Source organism: Piliocolobus tephrosceles, chromosome 1 (genome assembly GCF_002776525.5).
Source record: "Piliocolobus tephrosceles isolate RC106 chromosome 1, ASM277652v3, whole genome shotgun sequence".
Taxonomy (NCBI): Eukaryota; Metazoa; Chordata; class Mammalia; order Primates; family Cercopithecidae; genus Piliocolobus; species Piliocolobus tephrosceles.
Genome location: NC_045434.1, coordinates 76,532,671 through 76,548,394, shown reverse-complemented (window position 1 = coordinate 76,548,394; position 15,724 = coordinate 76,532,671).

The following is a 15,724-nucleotide window of genomic DNA, read 5'->3' as shown; positions in this document are numbered from 1 at the left end:
TACAATAGCCTGTGTTTAGTTTTTAACAGCTGATAATGGGTTCATTTGCTACCCTTCTCTGGGATATATAGACCTAGAATCACAGGGCTTGAAGCAAACAGTGAAACAAACAAGATTTCAGAAACTTGATAGGGAGATACCACAGGCTATAAAGCTGGGCTTGTTCATTGTGCCTGATGTCTCCTGAACAATGGATACATTTTGATATGTTTTCTTTTCTCAGATACAGAATGTTAAAAATTAGTTAATGACTTCTGAAATAAATTTGGCAATGTGAGGTTCCAAGGATTAGAATAATACCTGCTTAACTTTTAAGGACAGTCTGTCTTGCATGCTGGAATTTTGTTCTTGTTAATGACTTGAATTGCTAATCTAGCCCATCAATCAGCAGGCTTCGCAAGGTACTATGATTTAATTAGTATACATTAATTATATGTATGCATTAACTTGTATTTAATTATACTAATTAAGTTTAGTTTAATGGCAGACTGTCTGGACTTCAGTGTCCTACCTTTTCTGATTCCAGGCACCTAATATAGCTAATATCAACACATCTGGTTTCTCCTTGCACCCCATTTTCTTTTTAATAAAAAATTACTATTATTATTATTAATTTTTCTTTATAGAGATAGAGTCTCACTATGTAGCCCAGGCTGGCCTTGAACTCCTTACCTCAAGTGATCCTCCTGTCTTGGCCTCCCAAAGTGCTGGGATTACAGATGTGAGCCACAGCAACTGGCCCCCATTTTCTTTTATATTCTCCTTTTTTTTTTTCTCAACAGGATCTGTCTCTTCCTCCCCTTACAGGGTGCTCTGGCCACAGGCTATGGGTTATGTAGCTGCTGCATTATATCAGAAATTCTGGCAGGACTGGGTCAAATCAGGGAGTAGGGGGCCCCTACTCAGGGGCATCCGCAGCATGGTAGGGATGGAGCACAATGGGTCAAGCCTTGAGCTCTCCTGCAGGGCAGCTGTGTTTCTGCTTCTCCCCTTACTCCCTTTCTGTCCTCACCCCAAGCAAAACATTCACCAAGTTATTTCCTTGTGGTTTCTCCACAATCTGTTCACTTCATCATGTTAGTCACCCTTCCTTTGGTTTGCTCTTGGACGGTGTTTATCAGTTACCTCAGCTAATCCCATGGAGCATGTTTCCTGGATTCCTACCTAGATCCTCCGTTTACCCTACTATGTATAGACACTTACTATTTAGAAAATAGGCACTGACATAAGTGTTTATATGCATTTTTTCATTTAATCCTCATCACAACCCTGACACCTATTTCATGGATAAGCAAACTGAGGCTGAGGGAGATGAAGTAACTTCCTGTTGCAATGTCCCACTGCTTTAAAAATTTTGTGTTCCTACATATTGTCCTCTGTTTTCTTCTTTCCCAATGCAATGGTGCCCACATCTTCTTTCCACTTGCAGTTCCACAATTGCCTCAGACCTGGAAGTCTACAAGAGCCTTCTGTCTCTTCACCTCTCACTCCCTACCCTTTAGTTAATGTGGAGCCATCACTGGGGAAAGCCTCAGGGAAGGGAGTCTGCTTGGACTTTCAGAATGAGGATGATAAACCTGTTCTTGAGCCATGAAGGTCCTGATACAACTGCCAAGGCACATAGTGGGTGCTTAGTAAGTAATCATTGAAAGAATGGGCAAATGAACTGGACAGGGATGAGTACAGTCTTTTATGTTTGGTGTGTGTATTATACTATGATGTGATACATTTAGCAGCTCCTAACCATGATGTTTACACACAACACTGTATAGCAAACCATCCTGAGGCTTGTTCACAAAGAGTTAAAACAGTTTCCCAATAATTTATTACAGAAGTAGTTTATAGTCCGATTCAAGGCCATCACTGAGAATTGGATAAACTTCTTGAATGGGAAGAAAAGGTTAAGATAACCCAGAATCTGTCTGGTGTTTTCACAGCCTGAAGTGAGAGTTTTTAAATCTCTCAAAAAGTTTGCTGCACTATTTGTTATACTTCTCATCCAATTCGAGGGTGAATTTTTTTTCTTTTCAAAATCTGGCTCTGCCCACAACATTAAGCATAGTGTGGCAAAGGCAGTGCAATGTGCTTATAGGTAGTCACTAAACTGTTTCATTTCTCTATTGGGTGCACAGAAAGACTATGTTTCCCAGCCCTTGGATCTAGATAGGATTATGTGACTAATCCACACCAATGAAGTGTGAGCAGGAGATGTGTATATTACTTTTGGGAGGTCATGAGGTATCTGGTGTAACCTTCCTAACTCTCTCCTCTCCTTCCTGTTTGCTTGGGACAAGAAATGGAGGGTTCCAAGATGGCAGAGCAGCACGATGAAAAGAGCCTGAATCTGTCTTTCAGGCTCTTTCCATCACCACTCAGGGGAGAGCTGTGAAATCAAAGCAGATTGTGATTCTCAGATTGTGATTTCTCATTCATTAAGAGAAATGAACTGTTATTTATTAGTGTTACTTCCCTTGACTAATACTTATATAATATATACTGTATATCATGACCGAAAGGTCAAGAACCACTGGCATTTATTTTAACTCTGAGTTTACTCAAAAGTGTTTCCTGACATTGACATTTGAGAGTTTGGCTTACACCTGTAATCCCAGCACTTTGGGAGGTTGAGTCAGGCAGATCACCTGAGGTCAGGAGTTTGAAATGTGGTGAAACCCCATCTCTACTAAAAATACAAAAATTAGTCAGGAATGGTGGTGCATACCTATAGTCCCAGCTACTCAGGAGGCTGAGGCTGGAGAATAGTTTGAACCTGGGAGGCGGAGGTTGCAATGAGCTGAGATCATGCCACTGTACTTCAGCCTGGGTGACAGAGCAAGACTCTATCTCTAAAAAACAAAACAAAACAAAACAATAACAGAAGAGAGAGAGAGAGAGAGAGATTTGATTCTATTTTATTTCTATTTCTAAAACATCATTGTCATCCTCATTGTCGTCGTCGTCATCATCATCATCATCATCATCATCATCATCATTGCCTTAGCCAGTTGAGCACTTACTGTGGGTCATGTAGAATCCCAGGGTACTCTCACATAGCCTGTTAAATCAGTACCTATCATCTGCCTCTCCCTACTCTGCCCTTGCCACACAGCCAGATTCTTTGATGCTTGAAAATGCCAAGCATGTTTCTACCTTAGGGCTTGACATTTGTTTCATCTGGCTGGAATATTCTTCCCCAGATCTTTGCTGGTTGTCTTATATGAATCATTCAGTTGAATGTAAATTATGACCTCCACAGCAACACATTCTCTGATCATTCAAACGAAAGTATCCCTCTGGTTTCTCTCTCTTTATAGCCCTGTTTTATTAAATTCATGGATCATTTGAAATTATCTTGCATCCTTATGTATTATTTATATCTTCCCTGCGTCCCTCCCTGCTCACCACTCTAGCCTCAGCCCTGGAAGGATGCCCAGTACATAGTAGGTGCTCAGTAAATACTTGTTGAGTGAATAAATAAATAAACCTTACGTAGTAGAAACTATGACTTTTTCTTTCTTTTAAAAAATGATACCTATTATATAGATTGTGCCTGTGACTACAGTGAAAAGTTCCACCCACCAGCTAAGTTTTTTTTATTTAAAGAATGCCAAATATCCAGATATTTAGAAATGGTAAATGTTTAGAATAGTGTAGATTCAGCTATTTGACAGATGGATTCAAACTATTTAGATGGACTTAATACCTAAAAGCATTAAAATAAATCCTTTGATGCATGTTTGAACCATGTTCACTATTTTAATGTCTAGTTCTTGCAAATACATTTATTTTTCTTCAGAAATGCAAACCTTTTCCTTCTGAGGGGAAGTATTTCTTAAGTTTTGGAAGTGTACTCATTATAACTCTCTGAGATTCATTATGCCCATTAGCATTGCTAAGGCTTTGAGAAATCCTGCACTTAAGAAACCTGTTTAATTTTATTTAATCCAGTATTTCCAAAATTATTTGACACTGGGCTTTTTTTTTTTTTTTTGTCCACATAAAGATTATTACCATTTAAAACAAAACTCACTGGGAAACACTGTTCCAGAGTATGCTAAAATTTATAGTGATTTTAATAGTTGCTACAAAGAGGTTTGCTTCCCAAGTTTGCCGCTCTATGTTACAAAAAATTTGTCATTTTGTTTCACAAACTTCTAACACATAAATGGAAATAAACTATGCATTGTTATGTATTCGCAGCTCTCTGTTTGTTGAAAGGATCTTTTATTTATTTATTATTTTTTATTCTTACCTTCCCAATAGCTTGTTGATATGGTCTAATCAACCTGTCACAGATAAGAAGTTTCGTGGCTGTGTGATTAACGTATTTTCTTTAAAAATGTAGCACTCGTCAACTATGTTCTCCTATCTTAATCCAGTTCCACAAATGTGGAAGGATCTTTTTCATAAATTCGGAGATGAAGTGTTGACGGAGGAAGAAGAATATGATCCAGATATAAGATCGTCCTAACAAAAGACGTCTTTTTCTTACAGGAATTTTCTGAATTTAAGGTTCTCAATTAATCAAGCAATTATCAGTACTTATGAATTCATTTACTATGTGTTCAATTTTATATTTTTTGCTGAGGCATCTGAAGAAATATGAGACAGTGTACTCGTCCCAGTGAAGCTTACTGTCTCTCTAGAGAGAGATCATGAATACTCTCAGAACAATTAGCGTAGAGCTCAATCTATTGACTATAGGGTCTGAAATTCATAGCAGAGAAAAATCCTTTGATTTAATTAGCAAATATAATAACATATTTCAAGCTTACTGATGCAGTTATCTCTTTACAGAACTCCTAATTACTCACTTGCCTACTGTGACCAATTTAAGTACACAGGAATTCTTATTGTATAATTTAAATTTATGTGTGAATCTGTTAAGGAAAAATTAGGACATTTTGTGCAGTCATAAATATTGGTTTGGTCAATTTGGGGGTCAATTTTTCCCTTTTCTTTCTTTTTTATTGTGAGACAGAATCTCGCTTTGTCACCTCAACTGGAGTGTGGTGCCTTGATCTCAGCTCACTGCAACCTCTGCCTCCCAGGTTCAAGCAATTTTCGTGCCTCAGCATGACAAGTAGCTGGGATTACAGGTGCCCGCCACCATGTCCAGCTAATTTTTGTATTTTTAGTAAAGACAGCGTTTCACCATATTGGCCAGGCAGATCTCAAACTCCTGACCTCAAGGGATCCACCTGCCTAGGCCTCCCAAAATGTTGCGGTTACAGGCATGAGCCACCGCGCCTGGCCATTTTTTCATAGCTAATATATAAGGTGAATTATCTCTTTCTCTCTCTCTTTCTCTCTCTTTAGAGACAGGTTCTTGCTCTGTCATGTGGGCTGGAGTGCAGTGGCAGTCTCAAACTTTTGGGCTCATACAATCCTCCCATCTCAGGCTTCTGAGTAGCTAAGACTACAGGTGTGCACCACTACACCTGACTAATTTTTAAATTTTCTGTAGAGTCCAGGGTCTTGTGACATTGCCCAGTGTGGTTTTGAACTCCCAGGCTCAAGCAGTCTTCCTGCCTCAGCCTCTCAAAGCATTGGGATCATAGGCATGAGCCACAGTGCCCAGACTGAATTTTCATTTTTAATTCTCATTTTCCATATATTAATAGATTTGGATATTTTTGGGTCAATAACTACAGAAATAGTTTTCCTTTTGAGTTTTACTTCTCCTAGGCTGCATAAACATGTGAATGTGGTTTAAAAATTAAGGTAAAATTAAACATTTTAAACCACTACACACACACACACACACGTTATTCCCTGGAGGGATTGGAAAGAGGCTGGGTCTATATCCCCATAAAGTTGGGGAGCTTGAGAAGCATGGTGGCAGAAGTTGATGAGAGATAGGCTAGTTAATAACCTGAGCTTCTTACATGGATGACAAGTGTCCATGAGTTTCCTTGGACTCAGAATATGAAGCAAAGACGTTAGCTGTGAACAGGATCCAAGAGACCACTAGGCAAAGTGAGCACACTTCATGAATGAAGTCTATGCAGGAGACTGATCACTGGTGGTGGGGGCTGTGTCCGTGCTACCATAAGATCATTCAGGCCAGGAAGTTGCACAGGGACCCAGTTGCGTGGCTATAGAATACTACCTGCCTGAGTCTGTATCAGGTGTTAATTCTTTATGTACAGCCAAATGCCCATGTATCTGAGAAGATGAGCAAAATCATACCAAGAATGAGAATATACTACCCCGCTCCTGTATTGTTCACCATATACTTACTTGTTGTACCTGACTGTTCAAATTTTCCATGCCTTCTGTAGATGGTGAGTGGGAGTACAGAATAAGCTTTGAAAATCCCTTTAAAAAATAAGTGAGTTTAAATTGAGTTTCAAATTAGATTATATTGTGCTAGATTTTTCTGTTTCGGAGCCATAATGGAGGAACCAGAGTAGTGGTCAGTGGTAGCACATAGAGCTTTACTTTTGCAACATTGTAACCAAGGAATCTCATCTCCACTGCATATACAATGAGCTCATGTATTCCCTTCCAAGTGTCACTAGAGTGAAATGGAAAGAATCGATCCACTCCATTTACACAGATTCCTGTGTTAGAAGATATATTGTTCTTTTGTGAATTTTTTTCATCAAAGATGAATCTTGATATACATTTGTATAAAAGGAAGCATACAGGAAGGGAAACGTGGAGGAAAGGAAGGGAAGAGATCCTATAGATTGGTTTGGTCCAGTAGATACTCTAGCAATATTTATCAGCAAACTTCCAGGTTTGCTACATACAATATTCATTCATTTATGGGATTTTTTGCATAATATTACCATCTGGAGCCTGATCTTAGGGAAGATTTTCCTATAAGAGCACAAAGTGTTAAAAATGAGTTCTGGCTTCCATAGATATTTTAATAAATCCCAATAGGCAGCTATAATTTTAAATTTCTTAAAGGATTTTCAAAGGTTAACGTCAATAGCAAAAGAATAAAGAAGAAAAAATATCCACATGCAGCGTAAATATGACATGGCTCACTGAGTCTTCTCATCTCTTTGACCTTCTCATGTGGTAATGTCATTATTTCTATTAAGGAAACAATACATGGCACTTTAATATGAAATTAGAGTTAAATGGATTTGGGGAGATTTCATTTGGGAAGTAAGATCAAAGTGTTTTTTTTTTTAAACACTCATCTAAGTTTTTTTAGTGCAGTGTATTTGGAAAATGTTATTAAAATACAAAATATGTTTAAGAGCAAACTGGAGGAGGGAGATATAGGAATCCAGGGAACATATTTTGTAATTATGTGGCAAGTCTATTATGTAGCAACCCTCTTCCAAGATTAAACAAATGGTAGTGTGTCTGAAATTGGTTCCTTCCAGTGGGTTCTTGGTCTACCTGACTTCAAGAATGAAGCAGCGGACCCTCAAGGTGAGTGTTAAAGTTCTTAAAGATGGTGTGTCCAGAGTTTGTTCCTTCAGATGTTCAGATGAGCCTGGAGTTTATTCCTTCTGGTGGGTTCGTGGTCTCACTGACTTCAGGAGTGAAGCCACGGACCTTTGCAGTGAGTGTTACAGCTCTTAAAGGTGGCACATCCAGAGTTGTTCATTCCTCTGGGTGGGTTGGTGATCTCACTGGCTTCAGGAGTGAAGCTGCAGACCTTCGTGGTGAGTGTTACAGCTCATAAAGGTGGAGCGTCCGAAGTTGTTTGTTCCTCCCAGTGGGTTAGTGGTCTGGCTGGCTTCAGGAGCGAAGCTACAGACCTTCCCGGTGAGTGTTACAGCTCTTAAAGGCAGTGTGGACCCAAAGAGTGAGCAGCAGCAAGACTCATTGCAAAGAGCGAAAGAACAAACCTTGCACAGCATGTAAGGGGACCCGATCAGGTTGCCTCTGCTGGCTCCTGTAGCCTGCTTTTATTTCCTTATTTGGCCCCACCCACATCCTGCTGATTGGTCCATTTTACAGAGTGCTGATTGGTGCGTTTACAATCCTTTAGCTAGACACAGAGTGCTGATTGGTGCATTTACAATCCTTTAGCTAGACACAAAAGTTCTCCAAGTCCTCACCTGATCCAGAAAGCCAGCTAGCTTCACCTCTCAGTAGGTGGTCTGTCCAGCACATGCAGGGGTGGACAGGATCAAGTTATACCTGAGAAGCAGAAGTTTGGCCCTGGAATACATGGCTATGGAGAACTACGTTTTGGGGAATGTTTTTGTTATCCTCAGATATAGGCAGAAGTGATGCATACTCAAATAGCTGTAATTTATATACTAAAAATCTCAGCTAGAGAATACAAGTTGTTTTTCACCTTAGCATTAGATGTGTCTGGCCATTTCTTAGGATATCAACTGAGTTAGCTAGTTAGTGTTTTACTTGCAGAAGGGATTGTGAGAAATTGATTACAAAATGACCCCTATTTTCTATCCTTCCCTTCAGCCACATCCTTTGCAAAGTGAGTTTGTAGCTCCTCTTATCAGGGATGGAATCTAGTTCCTCAGCTCTGGAATTTGGACTGGTCTTTTGACTTGCTTTGGTCAATAGAATGAAGGGGGAATAAAATTATGACAATGTTACGCCTAGGTCTCAGGAGACCAAAATGCTTCTGTTTTACTTCTTGGAATCTCATCACTGTCATAGAAACCAGTCTGCACTGGCCTACTAGATGATGAGCAACACTTGATCTGGTCACCCTTGTCACCACAGTGGATAGTCAGTCAACCAACAGACACATGAGACAATTTGGGATCAGCCAGTCTTTGGCAGATTGACCCCAGATGCATGATTAAGCTGAGCTGAGTATCAACTGAATTGGCTCAAATCAAAAACATTTTGCTGCATTGTAGACTCATTAACAATAATAATAATTTTTTTAAATGACTACATTTTGGGATGATTAAGTCCCAAAATACAGCCATACATACTGCCAGAGACCCAGGTATCCCCTGGAAAGCAAGTGTCCTGAAGGTAAGGGCCACTAACAAGCACTAGTTTGGTACAAAGATAATAATGGGCCATTTCGGAATGGAGGATGAAATAGAGTAGTGGTTCTCAAAGCTTGGGTCTAGGACTGGTACCATCGATGTCACCTAGGAACTTGTTGGAAATACAAACCTTTAGCTGACACCTTGGACTCACTGAATAAGAAACTCTGAAGGTAGGCTCCAACAATCTGTGCTTTAACAAGCCCTCCAAATCATTCTGATTCATATGAAAGTTTGAAAACCACTGAGATATATTTAAAAGGCCTGGGATAGGAATAAAGTTTCTTATACTTCTCCCCTGGAAATTCCTCAGGTGATACTTAAGATTTGGTGATTTTAGGCCGGGCGCAGTGGCTCAAGCCTGTAATCCCAGCACTTTGGGAGGCCGAGACGGGCAGATCACGAGGTCAGGAGATCGAGACCATCCTGGCTAACACTGTGAAACCCGGTCTCTACTAAAAAATACAAAAAACTAGCCGGGAGTGGTGGCGGGCCCCTGTAGTCCCAGCTACTCGGGAGGCTGAGGCAGGAGAATGGCATGAACCCGGGAGGCGGAGCTTGCAGTGAGCTGAGATCCGGCCATTGCACTCCAACCCGGGCGACAGAGTGAGACTCCGTCTCAAAAAAAAAAAAAAAAAAAAAAAAAAAAAAAAAAAAAATTGGTGATTTTAGAAACACAAATCTAAATGATCCAGATAAATACTATTATTTATGAAGGACAGGGATTTCAGGCAGTCTGAAGGCAAATCATTTCTATTCAACTTGGTGCAACCTATTTTGTTTTGAGTATCAGAAACTTAGAATCCATCTCAAAATGTGCAATAATAGTGTTGAAAAATCAATACCCACAGTAGTTTTTGAAACACTGACTATGAGATGGATACTGCTGGCACCATGACAATGCCTATTACTAGCACATCACCCTGGTGCCACCGCTATCATCACTATAACCAACTCCTTCCTAAGTGCAGGTACTGTGCTTAATACTTCACACTAATTATCCCAGTTGCTGCTAACAACAATTCAGTGAATCAGGAATTATTATTTTTATTTCAAAAATGAGGACGCAGAGGGACTTAGACGGTTTAAGTAATTCGCCAAAGGTAGTACAGTAGAATCTCTGCTAAGCAGGACGTTAATGTTTCTCTTTTGAAAGGCAATAGGAAACAGTGATACACTGCAAAATATTTAACAAAATATTTTACAACTAGCTTTCTGGTAAATAACAGCCGCTAAACACTGCCGCCCCCCCATACCTTTGCCTTTTTAGTGTTTGCTAACTTCCATGGTATAAATATTGATACTATGACTGATTTCAAGCTACCTTTGTGAAGAAACTGGATGTGGAGTTGGGAAGAGATGCACACAATTAGCTCTTATGACCTGATATGAGCCAGCTCCACATCACTGAGGGAAAACATGAATGAATCCTACTTCCTGGGGTCCATAGATGTGATTATTTTAAATTTGATCTTTTAAGTAATTATTTTTGGAGAAGGACCATTTTGTCACTTTCCAGTATAATAAAAAAAGACATTAAAACCATTCTGTCTTAAGTTTGAATTTCAGCCCTGACTTTACAGAGAAAATATATTTAAAAAAATCATTTACATTCATGAGCTTTTGGGAGATACTCATTTTATGGAGTTAGAGCTGGGTGGTGGAAACTTATGAAAACATTTTTACTTGCCCCCATGACTTTAGGGAGGGATGCTTATCCAGTAAAATTGTTTTTTAAGAGATGGGGTCTTGTTCTGTCATCCAGTCTGCAGTGCGGTGGCAGTGGTGTGATTATAGCTTACTGCAACCTCAAACTCCTGGGCTCAAGTGATTTTCCTACTTCAGCCTTTCAAGTAGCTGGAACTACAGGTGCTTGCCATCATGCCTGGCTGATTTTTTTATTTTTAGTGGAGACAAGGTCTTTCTACTTTTCCCAGTCAGTTTTGAACTTCTGGTCTCATGTGATCCTCTTGTCTTAGCCTCCCAATCTTCTGGGATTACAGGCATGAGCCTGCACCTGGCCCTATTTAATTTTTTTGAAGATCTCTAAGCATGAAGGCTTTACCACATTTCTTAGTATTCTAAATGAGTGCTTTATCAACCTCAAGAAGGCTCTCTCCTAGGTTGCTATGAAAGCTCTTCAAGTGTAATTTAAACCTCTTCCCTTTGTTTTATCACCACAAACATGAAAAGTGATTGATTGACATTCACCTCTTAGAAGCTCTTCTACTTTGACAAAAGATGTTAAAAGATACCTTTAGTATCTAATTCCAGCTTCTTTAAAAATAACCTTTCATCATTACATAAAGAGGAAGATTTCCAGTTAGGCAGGCTGTCATTATTTGTCCCTTAAGAGTACATTCTTAAGACCTCTCAAATTACCAAGCAAGAATGTCCTGACCAGTTTTTGACACATCCCCTTCTTCATTTCATCCAATGTTGGGATATTTTTATTGTGGAAAGAGCACTTAACATGATATCTATGCTCTTAACAAATTTTTAAGTGTACAATACAGTATTGTTAACTATAGACATGATGATGTACAGCAGATCTCTAGAACTTATTCATCTTGCATAATTGAGACTTTTTGTTAGATTTTCAAAGAGCGAAATGCACCAGGCATACATTTCCAGTGCTGTAAATGGCTTCTCATTTATATTTCACTGGGTTCAGCTTCAAGAGACATTTGGAATATCTTGGCTGTAATGCTTTTAGAAAAACGGGAAAAGTCATACTGCCTTTAAGTGACTGTACCTTCTACAATGGAGAGGGAGATAACTTTTCCTTTACAAGAAGTTTGGTTGCATGTGGAAAGGCATAAGATACACTATAAGGTGTTGAATTTTTTCATTATGGTTCTTTTCCACCTCTACCCCTCATGTAAGAGCCAATGTTTAAAAATATGTAGGTAACTTCTTTATTAAAATGTATGGAAGGAAGTTATTTAAAAATGTGTTCTTTTGATATCTCTTAGCAGGAACCTTCTTCCTACCCTCTTTCACTGCATATTGGTTTGGCTTTGTCTTTTTCTGTTGCTATGGGAAAATCTGATTCTAAGTTTTTGACTTCAGTTTGAGTAGAAGCAGAAGATCCTTGGAAAAGTTATAGCCCCTGATGTTTATGTCCCTGGCAGTGACATCTCAAGGATAGGAAATGGTGGGGAAATCAGGTGCCAGTTTATGAGCTGACCAAGCATGCTAGAAGGATGAACAATAAAGGGCCTCGTAGAGAGGAAAAAAGAAATTCAAGAGTTAAACCAAGCAGGGTTAAAATTATGCTGACCTTGCCTTCCTTACTTAGCTGAGAGTTTAGGAAATCATGTAAGTTCTCAGTGTTTTTAACTATAAAAGTTAGGCCAATGCTGTATACTGCAAAGGATGAAATAAGTTAATGTATGTATTACCATCTAGTTTAGTGTCTGGTACATAGTAAGCGCTCAAAAATGCTTGTAGGTCATCTGCGTTCAGACTGCTTAGGATTTCCAAGATACACTTGACCCAATTTTCGTATATTTTCCTTTGTTGGTAGAATAGCATCATTTCATGTAATTCATGGGTCTCCTTGCCTTCTTTCCTGGCTGCTGATCTTTGCTTATGTTGCTGAAGTTTTATATTGCCACATCTAAACTTCTATATAGCATAGAAATGGAGTATTAAAAGTAAGCTTTTTTTTTCTTTCTTCTTTTATTTATTTTTTTCCTACCTAAGCTATTCTAACTCCCTCATGACAGCTGAGTGAAATTTTAGTATTAGTTTGCTGGACAGAATTTTTAGGGAAATCAGTTCACTATGACTTCTGCTCTCTGAAACCTTGAAATGCAATTCAAATTTAAAGAGGCAGAATCAGCTCAAAAAGTGTGATTTCAAGATTAGACTAGCTCTTTGAGATAGCAAAACTGTGGTCTCCTGAAATTCTAGAGCCAATGCTTATCTACATTTAAGATTTTATTTGGAACTCTCACTTTGTTCAAATTCTACAGATCCTGTAATCATTTTATTATTCATGTTATCTGTAACTGTTAAACTGTGCTTATCAATTCTCTCAGACATATTGATACTTTCCTCAGCAAAATATGAAATACACTATGTTTGAGGATTAAAAAAAACCCTATGATCACCTTACTTAATATAGAATTTGATATCAAAAGTGATGTGATAGCATCAAAGTCAAAATATGCGATACTGACTTAGCATTTGGTTTTGTGGCAATGGGCAGTAAGGTAATTGATATTGGAATCTGGAAAGATAAAAACTCATGCTAATTGGTGGCAAAGCATTTGGTAAAGCCATTATCCTATGAGAACTTGGAAAACAGACAAAGTGAAGACAAAGTATACAACTCTAGGGAAATAAATTGGAAAATGGAATATTATTAAAGTGTGTTAATTATTGGTGGCTTGATTTAGTTACTCAAAGAAAGATATGAGCTCAGGCAAGAATTGGCTGGTTAACAAGCAGAAACTAAAAAAAAAAAAAATGTAGGGAACAAAATGTGGGAGCTTAAGACATTGTAAAAGCCAATTGCTTCTAGACCGGAAGCAACAGGAAGATTGAAACAGCCAATCTCAACAGAGTGACAAAGGCCTATTAAAACTCATCTGTGTTGCAAAGGTTAAATTAAGGTGGGAGATTTTCTACTCAGATCTGATGGTCTCAAGAGAATTGTCATTAAATTGAGAGAAATAGGTATGGTGAGGAGAGGGAGGGTGGCAACAAGTCAGAAAGATAAAACAGGTTTGAGAATTATATCTAGCAAAAACAAATTTGGGTGTTTACTGGCACATGAACTTGTCTGGAACAAATAGACACAAAATCTACTAAGGGCCAGGCACAGTGGCTCATGCTTGTTATTCTAGCACTTTGGGAGGCCGAGGTGGGAGGATTGCTTCAGCCCAGGAGTTAGACACGAACTGGAGCCACAAAGCCCGACCCTGTCTCTACAAAATACAAAAATAAAAAAATTAGCCAAGTGTGGTGGTGCATGCCTGTAGGCCCAGCTGCTTGGGAGACTGAGGTGGGAGAATCGCTTGAGACAGGGAGTTTGAGGATGCAGTGAGCTATGATTGCACCACTGCACTCCAGCCTGAGCGACAGAGCAAGACCTTGTCTCTTAAGAAAAAAAAAAATCCAATAACCTATTAATATTAAGTTTCAAGAGAATTCTACTGTTAAAGAAATCATCAGTCTGAACTAAAAAGCCTTGATGATTTACATCTTAGAACTCTTGGGCTGCCAAATGGGAAGTGAACTGTGAAAATTGTACTGTCTCTAAGAAGACCAGGCTCTCTCACTTCCTGTGTTGTTTTGGAGGATAACATGTATGGAAGTCCTCTCTGAAATCAGAGAGAAGGCCTACAAGAACAACGGATAAGGGAGTTCTCTCCAGTGAGTGTCTCCTGGGATTGCGGGTGGTTGAGTTCTGGCCAATAGAAAGTGGGTGGATCTGATGTGTGCACATTTCCAGGTGTGGCTCAGAAAAACCATCCATGTACAATTCTCTTTTTCTCTCTTTATCTGCTGATAGGGAGTCACTGGCCAAGATAACTTTGGAAGCCAATAAAATATCAGGGTTTTTGTTGTTGTTGTTGTTACAGCAGCTATGAATGACCTAACTGGTACACAAACTAAACACATTAAATTAGCCCCATTCAAACACTACTCCCTTAAATAGCAGCATCTAGCTTGATTCTTAGAGCCAAAGTCTTTGTTCGTTACTTTCTTGCTAACTACAAAATGTTATAAAGTGAAAATCAACTGCAAAGATATCTCAAGAGCCTGGCAACATTGAATAATAAGAATCAAGAGGGAAAGGGACCTTGTTACCCCTCAGCTTAGCAGGAGGGTTTGTGAACATTCTTTTCAGAGAGCTGCCCCTTAACACTGCAGGGATTGAGGGTCTGTGTTTCCCACCATTGCCTTTCATATTCCCAGAAGAGACAAACTCATTGTGTAAGGAACAACCAGTCTAGAATTAGGCTGATCCTTTTTTTTTTTTTTTTCTTTTTTAACTCTGTCCACAACATTTGATTGCTACTGCATATATCCAGTTTGCAAGTTAAATTTCTTGAGTTCCTTTAAACCATCCTATTCTAAAGATGTTTTCCAGACCTTTTTCACCATCCAGGTTGCTTTCTTCTGAATGCAATCCATTTTGACAGTTTTCTTAAAATGTGGTACTACAGATTGGGCTGAGTGGTGCAGAGGACACAGAGCTTCCTTCCTTTGATGTGCTAATAGAACCTCTGTTCTATTAACTGCCACTGCCTTTAATAGCCAGGTCAACCTTGTAGGCTAATTTTGAAACTGGAGTCAACTCCTTTAGTCTTCCTTTTGGTTTACTTTTTGAACGCTCCTTTTCTCCCTCCCTCTCTCTCTTATTCTCTTTGTCTCTTGAATATGAACTTTTCAGCTAGACCTTGCTTCTCTTGCTATTTTGCCAAAGACTTCCCTGAACCACAACACAGAACTTTACATTCATCAGATTTCACTGTTGTTTTCCACTCAGTATTTCAGTTTATATAGAGTATCTTTATTTTTTAAACTCTGAAGGCTATTTCTTTAAATAAAAGTTTTAAATTCTTAATTTTTATTTTTTCAAAAAATGAGACTGGTTCTCACTATGTTGTCCAGACTAGCTTCAAGCTCCCAGGCTTAAGTGATCCTCCCACCTCAGACTCCTGAGTAGCTGGGACTACAGACATGCATCACTATGCCAGTTTCTTACAAAAGCAATTCACTGTACATTTGCAGAAACTTTGGAAATACTGAGAAGTATA